This window comes from Gopherus flavomarginatus, chromosome 9, assembly GCF_025201925.1.
Source record: "Gopherus flavomarginatus isolate rGopFla2 chromosome 9, rGopFla2.mat.asm, whole genome shotgun sequence".
In the NCBI taxonomy this organism is placed as follows: Eukaryota; Metazoa; Chordata; order Testudines; family Testudinidae; genus Gopherus; species Gopherus flavomarginatus.
The window spans coordinates 80,552,981-80,565,078 of record NC_066625.1 but is presented as its reverse complement, the minus strand read 5'-3'; the positions used below and the strand labels follow the sequence as shown (position 1 = coordinate 80,565,078).

Below are 12,098 nucleotides of genomic sequence, written 5' to 3'. Positions count from 1 at the left end.
CACTCCAGTGAAATGTCAGCACATCATAGTGATGTCATTGCTTGGGTGGCAGCTGTACACATTGTTCAATTAATAAAGTGTCACTGCTGTTAAAGGGGAGAACCCTGATGGCCTAGTGCCTGTCACATGTCTCCCTGTCTCACCCTGTGCCCAGTTAGTCTGGTACTGGGGGTCCTGCTAGCTGTGTGGGACGAAGTGCTGGCAGGTTCCTGCTTATCATAATAATACCTACCTCGTATATAGCACTTAAGAACATAAGAACGGCCATAGCCCAGTATTTGTCTTCCAACAGTGGGCTGGTGCCACATGCTTCAGAGAATGAACAGAACAAGGCAATTTATCTAGTGAGCCATCCCCTGTCATCCAGTCCCAAGTTCTAGCAGTCAGAGGTGTGGGGACACTCAGATCATGGGGTTGTGTCCCTGACCATCTTAGTTTATAGCCATTGATGGACCTAACCTCTATGAACGTATCTAATGATTTGTGAACCCAGTTATAATTTTGGCCTTCACAACATCCCCTGACAATGAATTCCACAGGTCAACTGTGCATTGTGTGAAGAGGTGCTTCCTGAGGTTTATTTAAAACCTGCTGCCTATTAATTTAATTGGGTGACCCCACGGTTCATGTGAAGGGTTAGACAACATTTCATTAGCCACTTTCTCCACACCATTCATGATTTTATAGACCTCTATCATATGTCTTTTTAGTTGTCTCTTTTCCAAGCTGAACAATCCCAGTCTTTTAAATCTCTCCTCATATGAAAGCTGTTCCATACTCCTAATTATTTTTGTTGCCCTTCTCTGTATTTTTTCCAATTTTATCTCTTTTGAGATGGGGCAACCAGAATTGCATGCAGTATTCAAAGTGTGGGCATACCATACATTTATATAGTGGCATTAGCTTTGGACTAAACTATCTTGAGTAATTTTGTATTGTCTGAAAATTTTTCCACCTCACTGTTTACCCCTTTTTCTAAATCATTTATGAATATGTAGAACAGCACTAGTCTAAGTGGAAATCCTTGGGGGAATCCCGCTATTTACTTCTCTCAACCATGAAAATGGACCGTTTATTTCTACCCTGTTTCCTATCTTTTAGCCCAGTGTTTCCCAAACTAGGCCCACTGCTTGTTCAGGGACAGCCCCTGGAGGGCCGGGTTGGTTTGTTTACCTGCCGCGTCCGCAGGTTCGGCTGATTGCGGCTCCCACTGGTTGCGGTTCGCTGCTCCAGGCCAATGGGAGCTGCTGGAAGCAGCAACCAGTACGTCCCTCCGCCCACGCCGCTTCCAGCAGCTCCCATTGGCCTGGAGCAGTGAACCACGGCCAGTGGGAACTGTGATCGGACAGGTAAACAAACCGGCCCGGCCCGCCAGGGGCTTTCCCTGAACAAGCGGCGGCCCTAGTTTGGGAAACACTGTTTTAGCCAATTGTAGATCCATGAGAGGACCTTATCCCATGACAGCTTATTTTGCTTAAGAGCCTTTGGTACGGGACCTTGTCAAAGGCTTTCTGAAAGTCCAAGTACACTGTATCCAGTGGATCACCCTTGTTGACATGTTTGTTGATTCCCTCAAATAATTCTAGTAGATTCGTGAAGCATGGTTTTTGCTTACAAAAGCCGTGTTGACTCTTCCTTAGCATATCATTTTATCTGGGAGTCTGATAATTCTCAAAAAAACAGCACCCCCTAACTAACATATCCTGGGGCAGGTACAGTCTCAGAGGGAAGAGCACCACCTATTGTGCCAGAAGCACCACTGCCTGCAGTGCATAGCTGTTCCATTATGTTCCTGTTCAAAACACTGCTTTGCCCTGACCTTGTTTAGCTCATGGGACGACAAAACAAGATGACATGGCAGCAGATCAAGTATAACCAGTTAGTTCAGCTAATCCAAGAGTCAGTACAAAAAAAGGGTTAAAATGCAATTCTGTTCATCATATCCAGGTCACTCGTAATTCTGGATAGAGTCCTGCTACTTGGCAGTCACTATAACATCATCAATAAGTCCTCAACCCATCTGAGAATGCAAGATTTGCAGCTACGGTGCCGGTTAGTTTAGTCTATGCAGCTGAGATGAAGAAAAACAGTCTAAGGACACGATCTGCAAATTATCTAAAACATGACATGAATTATTTGTCAGTTTCAGTCAGGTGGCACTTAACCAGGCCAGACTGTACTTACTGCATGAATAGCCAGAAAAGCAGTGGAAGGGAAGTCATAATCGGCTTTTGTGTTCTCAGATTATTGTTATCCAGACTAAACAAAGATTTGTGCTTTTATTGGTGTCCTCCCTTTGCCTGCATTTTATCCTTGACTATTACACTGTGACGTTGTCTCCACAGAGCAATATTGTAGGAACCTGTCAAAGGGAGAATCTCTTTGCAACTACATTTTAATGCTCCTCCTGATCTTTATTTAAGAAACCTGCCATTCTATTATATTATATACATAGATTGCAAGACTTCTGGGGGCTGCAACACTGACTGTACAGAGCCACACATGCTTACGGGGTCATATAAAAACCATAATAACCAAATACTATGTTAACTTGGAATGTATGAAGGATCAAACTCTTCCAAATCTAGCTGCATTGCATATTTCACTATTTCATTGCCAAGGACATTGGCCCAGATCCTCAAAGGTATCTAGGCTCCTAGCTTACATTCCAGTTAGGAAGTTAGGAGTCTAAATACCTTTGAGGATCTGGGCCATTCACTCCAGGTTAGCAACAAGATCTTACAATGGATCTCAGGTCACATCTAAGCTATCAGTCACTTTGGCTGGTTGGACTCCTACTTGACTCTTAGTTGATGATTGTGCTGTATGTAATTGGAAAGAGGATTAATCTCTATTTTTGCAATATAGTCTCTGATCTGGCCTGTGAACTCAGTCTCCTGACAATCTGACCATCTTTGATATGCTCATTCCTTGGATTTATACCTCTGCTAGCAACATGGAGTTTGATCAGGTCCTCATTTAACAAAGCTGGTTTTCTCATGTCTCTATTGCATTTTACTGCATGGTGTACTGGAAGACCGGCCTTTGAACAGATGTCTTCTTTTGTAAGGGCTTCACTGCACTTCTGCATTGATTTCTGTTTGCTGCACAGAAATAAGTACTTGTTGAACAACAGTGGACTTGTTTTCCCCACTTTGAGAAGGGGGATGATAATGGTGCCCTTGTTCACAATGGGCTTCCGAGGATTGATTCGTTAAGGTCTGCAAAGCCTTTTGAACATGAAAAGTGCTTTCACTCTGCGAGAACCAAATCCTCCAACCAGCTCCCATCTCAACTAGCTGTTCAGGGCACTGGGCTGGTGCGCAGAAGGGGGGCTGAGGGGGCAAAGTCTACCCACAGAACATGGCGATCCATGGCTGAAGTAGCACTGTGGGGATCCACCCTGCCATGACTCTGGGATTCAGCCAGCTGTGGATCCTCTGTCCTTTCTCTACAGAGCCCCCTCCAAATCCTGCCCATGCCCAACCCTGGGCAGCAGCATTGTCGCAGTGGTGTTGCCAGGGAGCCATCGAAGGGCCTGGAACATTGGGCAGGATTAGCTCTGTGTATCTCAAACAGCGTTGCTTTTTCTGTACAGGATGTGCCAGCTTTCCATCAATATGGAAATCTCCTGTTCTCAGAAGTGATCCCATATGTAATTATGTTATCATTATTTAATGTCTTTCGATAGCCTCAGAGTGTGTGTGGTGCTTTACAGAAGGCCTGAAAGCTTGGTTTTTAAATGATGCTGAACAGGTGTAAGCTGGTAGAATAGCTCAGCAGGGATGGAAAAAAAACCCTGTAATCAGCAAGGCCTTTTCCTCACAGGTTAGTGTTTATAACAAGAAAGTAAAGTCAGCTACTCTCAGAAAGGAAACCAGGAACTTTCCATATGGTCTGCTGAGTATAGAGACCTCCCTTCTAATAGCATTTGTCCCTTCTGTCTCTAAAGCAGCCAGTTTATAACCCTTCCCCTCAGCACCTGTAAGGGGGAAATTAAACTGGGATTAACCCCTTGTTCACTGAAGACAAGGTAGGGGCCCTGTGCCCTGTTAGAACAGGGAAGGCCATGTATTAGTTAAAATTCAAAAAAAGAAACAATTTGCCCGTTCTCCTCTTTGATGAGCTGAGCCCAGATAGCACTACTGAGCTGGAGACAGATTCTTCAGACAAGATGTTTATTTCAGAAGGGCTCAGACTCCCACTGGCTCTTATTTGTTTCTGTTCCCTTCAGAACAGACCATGTGACATCATTGATGGCAATTGCGAAATCACAAATTCCAGAACAGGAACCAGGAACACTTCCCAAATTAGGCGAATGGTATTTGAAATAGCAGCAAATCAGCCATGAGAAAAAGCCTTGGAAACCGCATAAAATAATTGAGGGAGCTTTCCAAAGCTGTCCTGTATTAATGATTCTTCATTTCAAATGCACTTACCCCCAAATTGCCAAGCATCTTGCAAATAAAGAGCTAGGATTGCAGACCCAATTCCAAATTCCGGGACCGTATTTTCAGTTTGTTTGTATGGCACCAATCTATAAAAATTTGCTAGGCAGCTTATAATACAATACAGTTTTAAAAGACTTATTACATTCAGAACATGAAATAATCAATAAAAGGCCTTTTGAAATAAAAGCATATTTCCCCTCATTTGCTGATCTGTAGGAGGGGAAAGGGAAAGAGTATAAAAAGCCCATTTTGGTACAACCAAGTGCTTTCCCAGCAAAGGACCATCAGCTCATTTCACAACCAAGTCAGAGTTGGAAGGATGGTCAGGGTACCAGACCAGAAGGCCCAGATTTAATTCCCTACTTCACCACAGACCGCCTGTGTGACCTGGGAAAATTATTTAATCTCTTAGTCCCCCAACTGTAAAATGAGGATAGCACTTCTCTACAGGGTTATTGGTTTGGCTTTTTAGCCATCCAGTGAGCAAGATGTTGCATTAAATACCTTGTGTCAGCTCAAAACAAAATTGGAGCAGGGTTTAGATATTATTTCTCCTAAAATTCAGTAAGGGGGAAATTAAACTGGGATTAACCCCTTGTTCACTGAAGACAAGGTAGGGGCCCTGTGCCCTGTTAGAACAGGGAAAGCCATGTATTAGTTGAGATTTCTGTGGAACAGATGAGGAAACAACCCAACCTGTCCTAACAAAGCAATAACTCAAATTCAATTGAGAATTGGAATAGTTCCTTTGCATTATCCAATATTCTGGCCCAGAATAATGTCCTACTGCTTTGCAGACTGGAGACCCTGGAGAATAAACATGGGGTGTCCAGGCACCAAATAATTTAAAGGCTTAAAGGCGGCCACAGTGAGAGACGATCATCTTCTTTCTCCTTTGTCAAAACAACTAGTTGAATTACCAAGTGAGAAATTCAAATCCATATTATCCATCCAAAGGGTGTGCATCATGGAGTGCTGGGTCGGAGCCCTGCCCCGTCTGCATGCTGCTAGCGTCTGGCAGCAGGAGAAAGGAAGTGCATAATGATTTCCTTATGGCAACATGAAGGGGCTGACCCACTGACGTCTGTGGAAAGATTCCTGTTGACTTCAGTCAGTGGCCTTTGGATCAGGTGCTAAACCCTATTCCTGCACATTCTCTAAAAGCACTCTAAAGCTTTCTGCACTGGCCCAGCTCTGCATGTCTGCCCACCTCTCAGTGCTCATTCCAAAAGCTAGAGCCTGGCCTGTGTAGTCCTTGGGGTTTATGAGGCTGAGCTGATTGGACAAATGAATTAGAATATCAGGATTAGAAGGGACCTTAGAATGTTGTTTAGTCTAACCCGCTGCTCAAAGCAGGACCAATTCCCAGACAGATTTTCGCCCCAGATCCTAAATAGCCCCCTCAGGGACTGAGCTCACAACCCTGAGTTTAGCAATCCAATGCTCAAACCACTGAGCTATCCCTCCTCCGAACTACATCCTTTACCAGGACCCATTTCCAGACTCAATTACCTCTGTGGTGATGCGGATTTCCAAGCAGGACTGGACCAGAGATTCACTGAGTGCAAGGAAAGAATATACAACAAATCACAAGGAACCAGCCAACGGCGAAATGAGCATTGGAAACGGAGGCCGGTGAGTCCCAGCTAGATATGGAAGCTGATTATTAGGAGGACATGAAAGAGATCATTGGAAGGACAGAGGTAAAATGAAGTTAACTACATTCCGCAAACGGATAAAAACTTCATTGCCTTCATTCTACAACACAGTCCCACATCAATCATGTCAGCACATCCCAACAACAAAAAATTACTTTATAAAACTACAAAAAGCAAACAAGGAGAATCTCAAGCTACATCATTTCCATGCCGCCTGCAATACATTTAACACTGAACACATTGGCATGACTGTGCCTTGTTTAACAGAGGAACTCGGTGGTGACACTGTGTTAATCTGCCTTACTGGCTTTGAACCTCGGGTTTTAGGAGATGGAAACATCTGGCAGAGGCAGAAATGAAAATTAAACAATAGCAACAAAAACAAACGGGAACAGGTGACAGAGGCACTGTCAATATCATGGGACAGATCCTGGATCTCCAGCTGGCTGCTTTATCATTCTCAGATAGCAGAAAGCAGGAGGTGACAGCACAAGAATGCATGATACAAATCCTGTAGCAAATCTGCAGAAGAATATTTCAGGAATAAACCTGCTTCAATTGCAATGGGTTTGTAAGCAATTTTGTAACTTTTTATATTCTTTAATCTTAGGTTTTCTATTAAATTTGTTTTTTACAAAACCTAAACTGCCACTGACAGTGCCCCTTTAAAGTCCTGCACCAGGATAGCATATCAGTAGAAGACTGAAATGGAGTGTAAGGATTTATGTACAATGATACCTTGTCCCTGTGGTCTAGAGATGTTTCCCCGGCCCACCATGCCTTACTCCACCTAAAAGCAAGAATGACTGTGGTTCAGTATGGTTAACCTTTCCCTTCAAAGCTATTCACATAAGCCAAAAACAATGCGGATAAGTTCAGTGTGATGCATCCGCTGGTCCCATCATTTCTCCCACTCCTTTGTCTGAGTGTTGTGTGCTTAGGTCCCAATCCTGCTCTTGACTCTGCCTGGGCACATGGATCCACATCTATGGAATCATTACAGGATCAAGGCCTGAATTTATGAGCACTTACGAGCAGGAACCCCTCTAATTAGGTTTGTAAAACACCTAGCACAATTTTGGGCGGTGAATAAACAAGGTCTATTAGCGTGGATTCTTCAGGACAGGGCCTGTCTCTTACTGTGTGTATGTCCAGTGCCCAGCACTACTGGCCTCTGATCTCAGCAATATCATGAATAATATAAAAATAGTCAACAGCGATTTTTTAAAAGGAATTTACTACCTAACCCCTGGTTAATGCTTTTATTAGCTTGTTTTACTGAACGATGCTGTTGTTTGTGATGGTGACAATCCCCCTCTTACCTCCTTGTCCTTCCCCAAAAGCCTCGTATGGCAGTGACCCCCCTCTGCTGAGACCCATTGGATACAGCTTCTTGAAGAGTCCACCAGGAAGAGTCAGCTGAAGGAGAACAACGTGACATACTCCTGTCCCTCTAGATGAGCATGGTACTTTCAGAACCCAGGAGTAGAGCTGCTGCTGTTGCATAAAGAACAGGGCGTGTGACTGGACAGTTTAAGTGAACAGCACTGAAACTTTAATGTAACAATGTTATGGAGCAGTTTGCTCTGGCAGAACCCAGCTAAGGTAGTAGGGGATAGGGGCACTTCTTTTTGATAAGATACAGTTTGGTGCTCTGCATCCTGTGACATGAGCTAGAGGCTGTCACACTGGAAACCCCCACATCCCTTACTCCTGCCTATGGAGGAGCACTGCATTTAATGAAAAACAACAGTGTCACACAAAGGGAAATCTGAGGTGGGGCAGCAGCTGGCACGCTTTCATAGAGCAGCTGGGGCCAGCCCTGAGGTCACTGTTTACAAACAATAAATCATGCAAAGGCTGCTCACACAAACATTTCGGAAAAGTCTGCATCACCACTTTGACCTCCTGTCCAGCTGTTTTTTTCTTCCTACATAGAGACAAACTGGGGCCCCACATCAGAAACTGAGAAATTGTTACAAAGGCAAGTAGGGAGAAGCAGATGGAACAAAGACCATTTCAGACAATTCAGGGGTCTTTTGCCCATTACATATGTCAGTACTTCCTCACTCTGCAGAAATTCCCATAAAAACACAATGTGGCTTTATTATAGAGTGGGTGGCATTTGATGCAGCATCCTGATTGGCTGGAAAGCTCTATAAAAACAGGCATTATTTCACTGCTGTGTCTCAGCTTCTCCCCTGTGGGATGTTGCAGAGGGCTAAAGATCAGTATCTCTGTTTGGCACAGTGCTGTGACACTCACTTTTAAATACTACCCTGACACACTAACCTTAGAAAGTTGTCATGGCATCATAAAGCCTAATAGGAAAAGTCTCTCTTTTCTTCATTTCAATGACAGCTCCCTCCCTCCTTCCCAGATATAGGCACTACCCTCCAGTGTTAAAAACCCAAACAACCCCACATTAGTGCAGGACAATTAGAGGAAGGTGAAAGCCCCCTGTAAAGCCCTTGCCAAGTGTGCAATATTGTATCTATAATATGAGGAATTCTCCTCTTCACCCCAACACTAGCTTATTGCCAGTTTGTGCTTAAATAAGAAGAGGGAGAGTTGATGGATCTTTTGTTTTGGCTAATATAATTGTTAGTCTGTTGGGTACAGGAATTAATTCAGGGAAGTACCATGTCATGTGTTATGCAGGGGCTCAGCCTAGATCAGTGGTTCCCAAACTTGTTCCATTGCTTGTGCAGGGAAAGCCCCTGGAGGGCCGGGCCGGTTTGTTTACCTGCCATGTCCGCAGGTTCAGCCGATCGCGGCTCACAGTGGCCATGGTTCGCTGCTTGAGGCCAATGAGAGCTGCTGGAAGCAGTGGTCAGTACATCCCTCGGCCGTGATCGGTCGAACCTGCGGACACGGCAGGTAAACAAACCGTCCCAGCCCAGCCCACCAAGGGTTTCCCTGCACAAGCGGTAGAACAAGTTTGGGAACCACTGGCTTAGATGATCACAATTGTCCCTTTTGATTTGATAATCTAGGAACCTGAAAGTGAAATTGACTAGTCCTGGCTCAGGCATTCCCTACTATGAGCTGGTCAGTTCATCCTGTTTATTCTGTCTGGTTTAGCCAATGGGACTACTCACATGCTTGAAATTAAGCACATGTGCAATTATTTGTAGAACGGGGGCCTCAGACTGTAAGCTCCTCAGAGCAGGGACTCTCTGGATCTATAGATGTCAGCGCTTAACAAATAGTAATGCTAGACACTAACTATAAACCAAAGTGAAACCAACTGCCCATTGTCATTGTTCAGGGCCTAAGTAAACAACAGTGTGGTTAATGAAAAGCAAATGTATGGGTCTAAAATTCTTCCAGTTTTAATGAGCTAAAATGTTGATATTAATAACACAAGATTTTTAAGTATATATTAAAGTTTACACTATGATAATACCAATTTAAATTGGGCACCTCGTCTTATATTTGGACAGCTGTTGCACGCTGTAATTAAAAACAATTGTTTGTCAGAAAGTAGTAGAGAAATAAGGGGCAGATGAGTTTTTAAGTAACACAATGGGCCACACTGACCCTGTTTTACTTCTTGAATAAATGGGCATAACAGGGATAAAGTTAGCCCAATCTGTTTTCGGGACAGTGACTCTAAGGGAAAACAAAGCAAAACAAGATAATTGACCGCCCCGCCCCCCAAACATATGACATGTACAGAAAATGAAGAACAGTTTCTAAACAGGATGTTTTTCAATGTAGCCCAAGCTTTTAGGAAATCTGCCCAGTTGCTGTGAATGGTGAATTGCAAAACATTTGCAATAATAATGATAACAGAAACAATTTCAAGAGCTAGCTCCAGCACCCACAGAGAGCCCCATGAAGTACATGGGTGCTGTGGTCTGCCTGCACAGAACCATTTGCAGAATCGAGCCCCATGATTCTGAATGAGAATGGGAAGATGTGACTTTAAAAAACCCTACACATGCGTGTACCCGTAGATGTTTGAAAATCATCTTCTCCCTCATTTATTTGCAATGGCATGAACTGCAGCTGTTGCTGAGGAAGTACAGGCATTCTGAACTCCACAGTTAGCAAGTAATGGTTCCCAGGTATGTATTTGTACTAGTCATTACTCACTATCACAGCCTTTAACCCCCTAAACCTTGCCAGGCAGGAAGTGCTTTTGGCACTCTCTAAACAATTAAGCACGTGAGTAACTTTACTCTCATAAGCAGGTCCAGATGGTTCAATAGTCTGGCTCAGGTGAGGGAAGTCAGTCAAAGGGCTGTTGAGGTGGGTTCCAACACATCTGCTGGGCTCCTAGCAGGCACCTCTCACTTTTCTTGGCAGGCGATTAGAATTATTATCCTTTTCATTTTCACCTCCTTCCTGCACGTAGCTGTTCTTCCCCCATGGCTGTTAGTGGGGTAAGCAAGTAGACAGTGCAGACCCCTACAGCATCTTCCCCCAACTATACGCAGGGATGCTGGAACAATTTTTATAGTGGGGGTGCTGAGAGCCACTGAACCAAACTGTAAATCCTGTATATAATGGAAATCACTTGAAGTCAGGGGGTGCTGCAGCACTCATAATTCCAGCACCTATGACTATACTTCATTAGTCTTTTCTCCCTTTGAGAGAGACAGAGCGGGAATTGGAAGAGCAACTGGAAAGGAGAAAATGGGAGGGAGTCTTGGCCAGTCCAGTGGCTTCTGCAACAATATCCCGTGAACCTTGGAGTTGAGGCTATGAAAAGGAGAACCTAGGGGGTCCAGCAAGAGGACAAAGGTATTTGGGGGCAAAGGAGGTACACAGGAGAGCTCAAAGGGGTATGGGGTGTACAGGACAGGAAAGATCTGTGTGGCAGGGTGTATTATTTCTTTAAAACTGTACCAGGAGGCCAAGCAGGTGGGCTGGGGAGACTCTAAGCAGCTCTGCAGAGAATGAGTAGTTTAAGGACAATTCTATTCTTAACTCTAAATTTCTTGTTCAGTGTTAGAAAAAAGTGGCTGTCTCTGGGACGTGTTACTATTGGCATGTGGCAGGATGCGCAGCGCTGACCCAGCATCAGTAAGAGGAAAACTCTTCCCCTGAGAGAGAAGGCAAAGTCTGCCTTTTGTGTGAGTGGTGTCACTCACTAGGGGCCTGATTTATAATCATAGAATATCAGGGTTGGAAGGAACCTCAGGAGCTATCTAGTCCAACCACCTGCTCAAAGCAGGACCAATCCCCAAATAAATCATCCCAACCAGGGCTTTGCCAAGCCTGACCTTAAAAGCCTCTAAGGAAGGCAATTCCACCACCTCCCTAGGAACCCATGCCAGTGCTTCTCCGCCCTTCTAGTGAAAAAGTTTTTCCAAACTTGCAAAAACTTTTCTTGCAACTTGAGACCATTACCCCTTGTTCTGTCAGGAGCCCCTGTATCTGTTGTTTTAGCTTTGGAAGGTGCTGGGACAACCTGAGCACATTATATAGGGTTGCCTTGCCAACCTTCTAGGATTGTGCTGGAGCCTCCAGGAATGAAGATTAACCTTTAATTGAAGATTAGGTCATGTCATGACACCTCCAGGAATGCATCCAACCAAAACTGGCACCCCTAACTTTATACCAAATGCCCCTGTAGCCTGGTGGTGGGACAGGCCTAAGTGTGGTGCTCCCTGCACCTCTGGGGGTTGAGGGCACCCTACAGCTCACATGGTGGGTTTGAGGGGTCAGTCTGCAGTCTGGCTGGGAGCAGTGGAACTGGGCGGCGGTCAGGGGTCCCTCCGAGGGCTGTGTCTCTGTTGGGGGGGGGGTAAGGCCCGCACGGGGTCCCCTAGAAGGCTGGTTCTCCCCCACCACATGGGCTGTACAGCGCCCCCCGTTCCCCAAGCCCCGCAAAGGCTGTGAGCGTAGGAGGCCCCGCCCCACCGCAGGTCCGGCCGGAGGAGGCAGGGCTGGGGCTGGCCGTGCAGGCAGGGGGCCGGCTCCTTGCGCCTAGGGCCTGGCGCGGTGTGGCAGGCGGAGCAGAGCCCGGAGCCCGGGC

The 12,098-nt window shown here is 45.2% G+C and overlaps 1 protein-coding gene and 1 long non-coding RNA gene across 2 annotated transcripts in view; one reads left to right on the top strand and one right to left on the bottom strand.

The window, feature by feature from the left end:
• Positions 1 to 12,098, top strand: part of LOC127058035 (F-actin-capping protein subunit alpha-2-like) — a 348,126-nt gene that overhangs the window by 275,136 nt on the left and 60,892 nt on the right. The window lies entirely within an intron of this gene.
• Positions 10,420 to 12,048, bottom strand: LOC127058039 (uncharacterized). Its single transcript, XR_007776262.1, has 2 exons — positions 11,984 to 12,048; positions 10,420 to 10,614 (listed from the first exon to the last, which is right to left on the bottom strand). It is a non-coding gene; the product is annotated as an uncharacterized LOC127058039 (long non-coding RNA).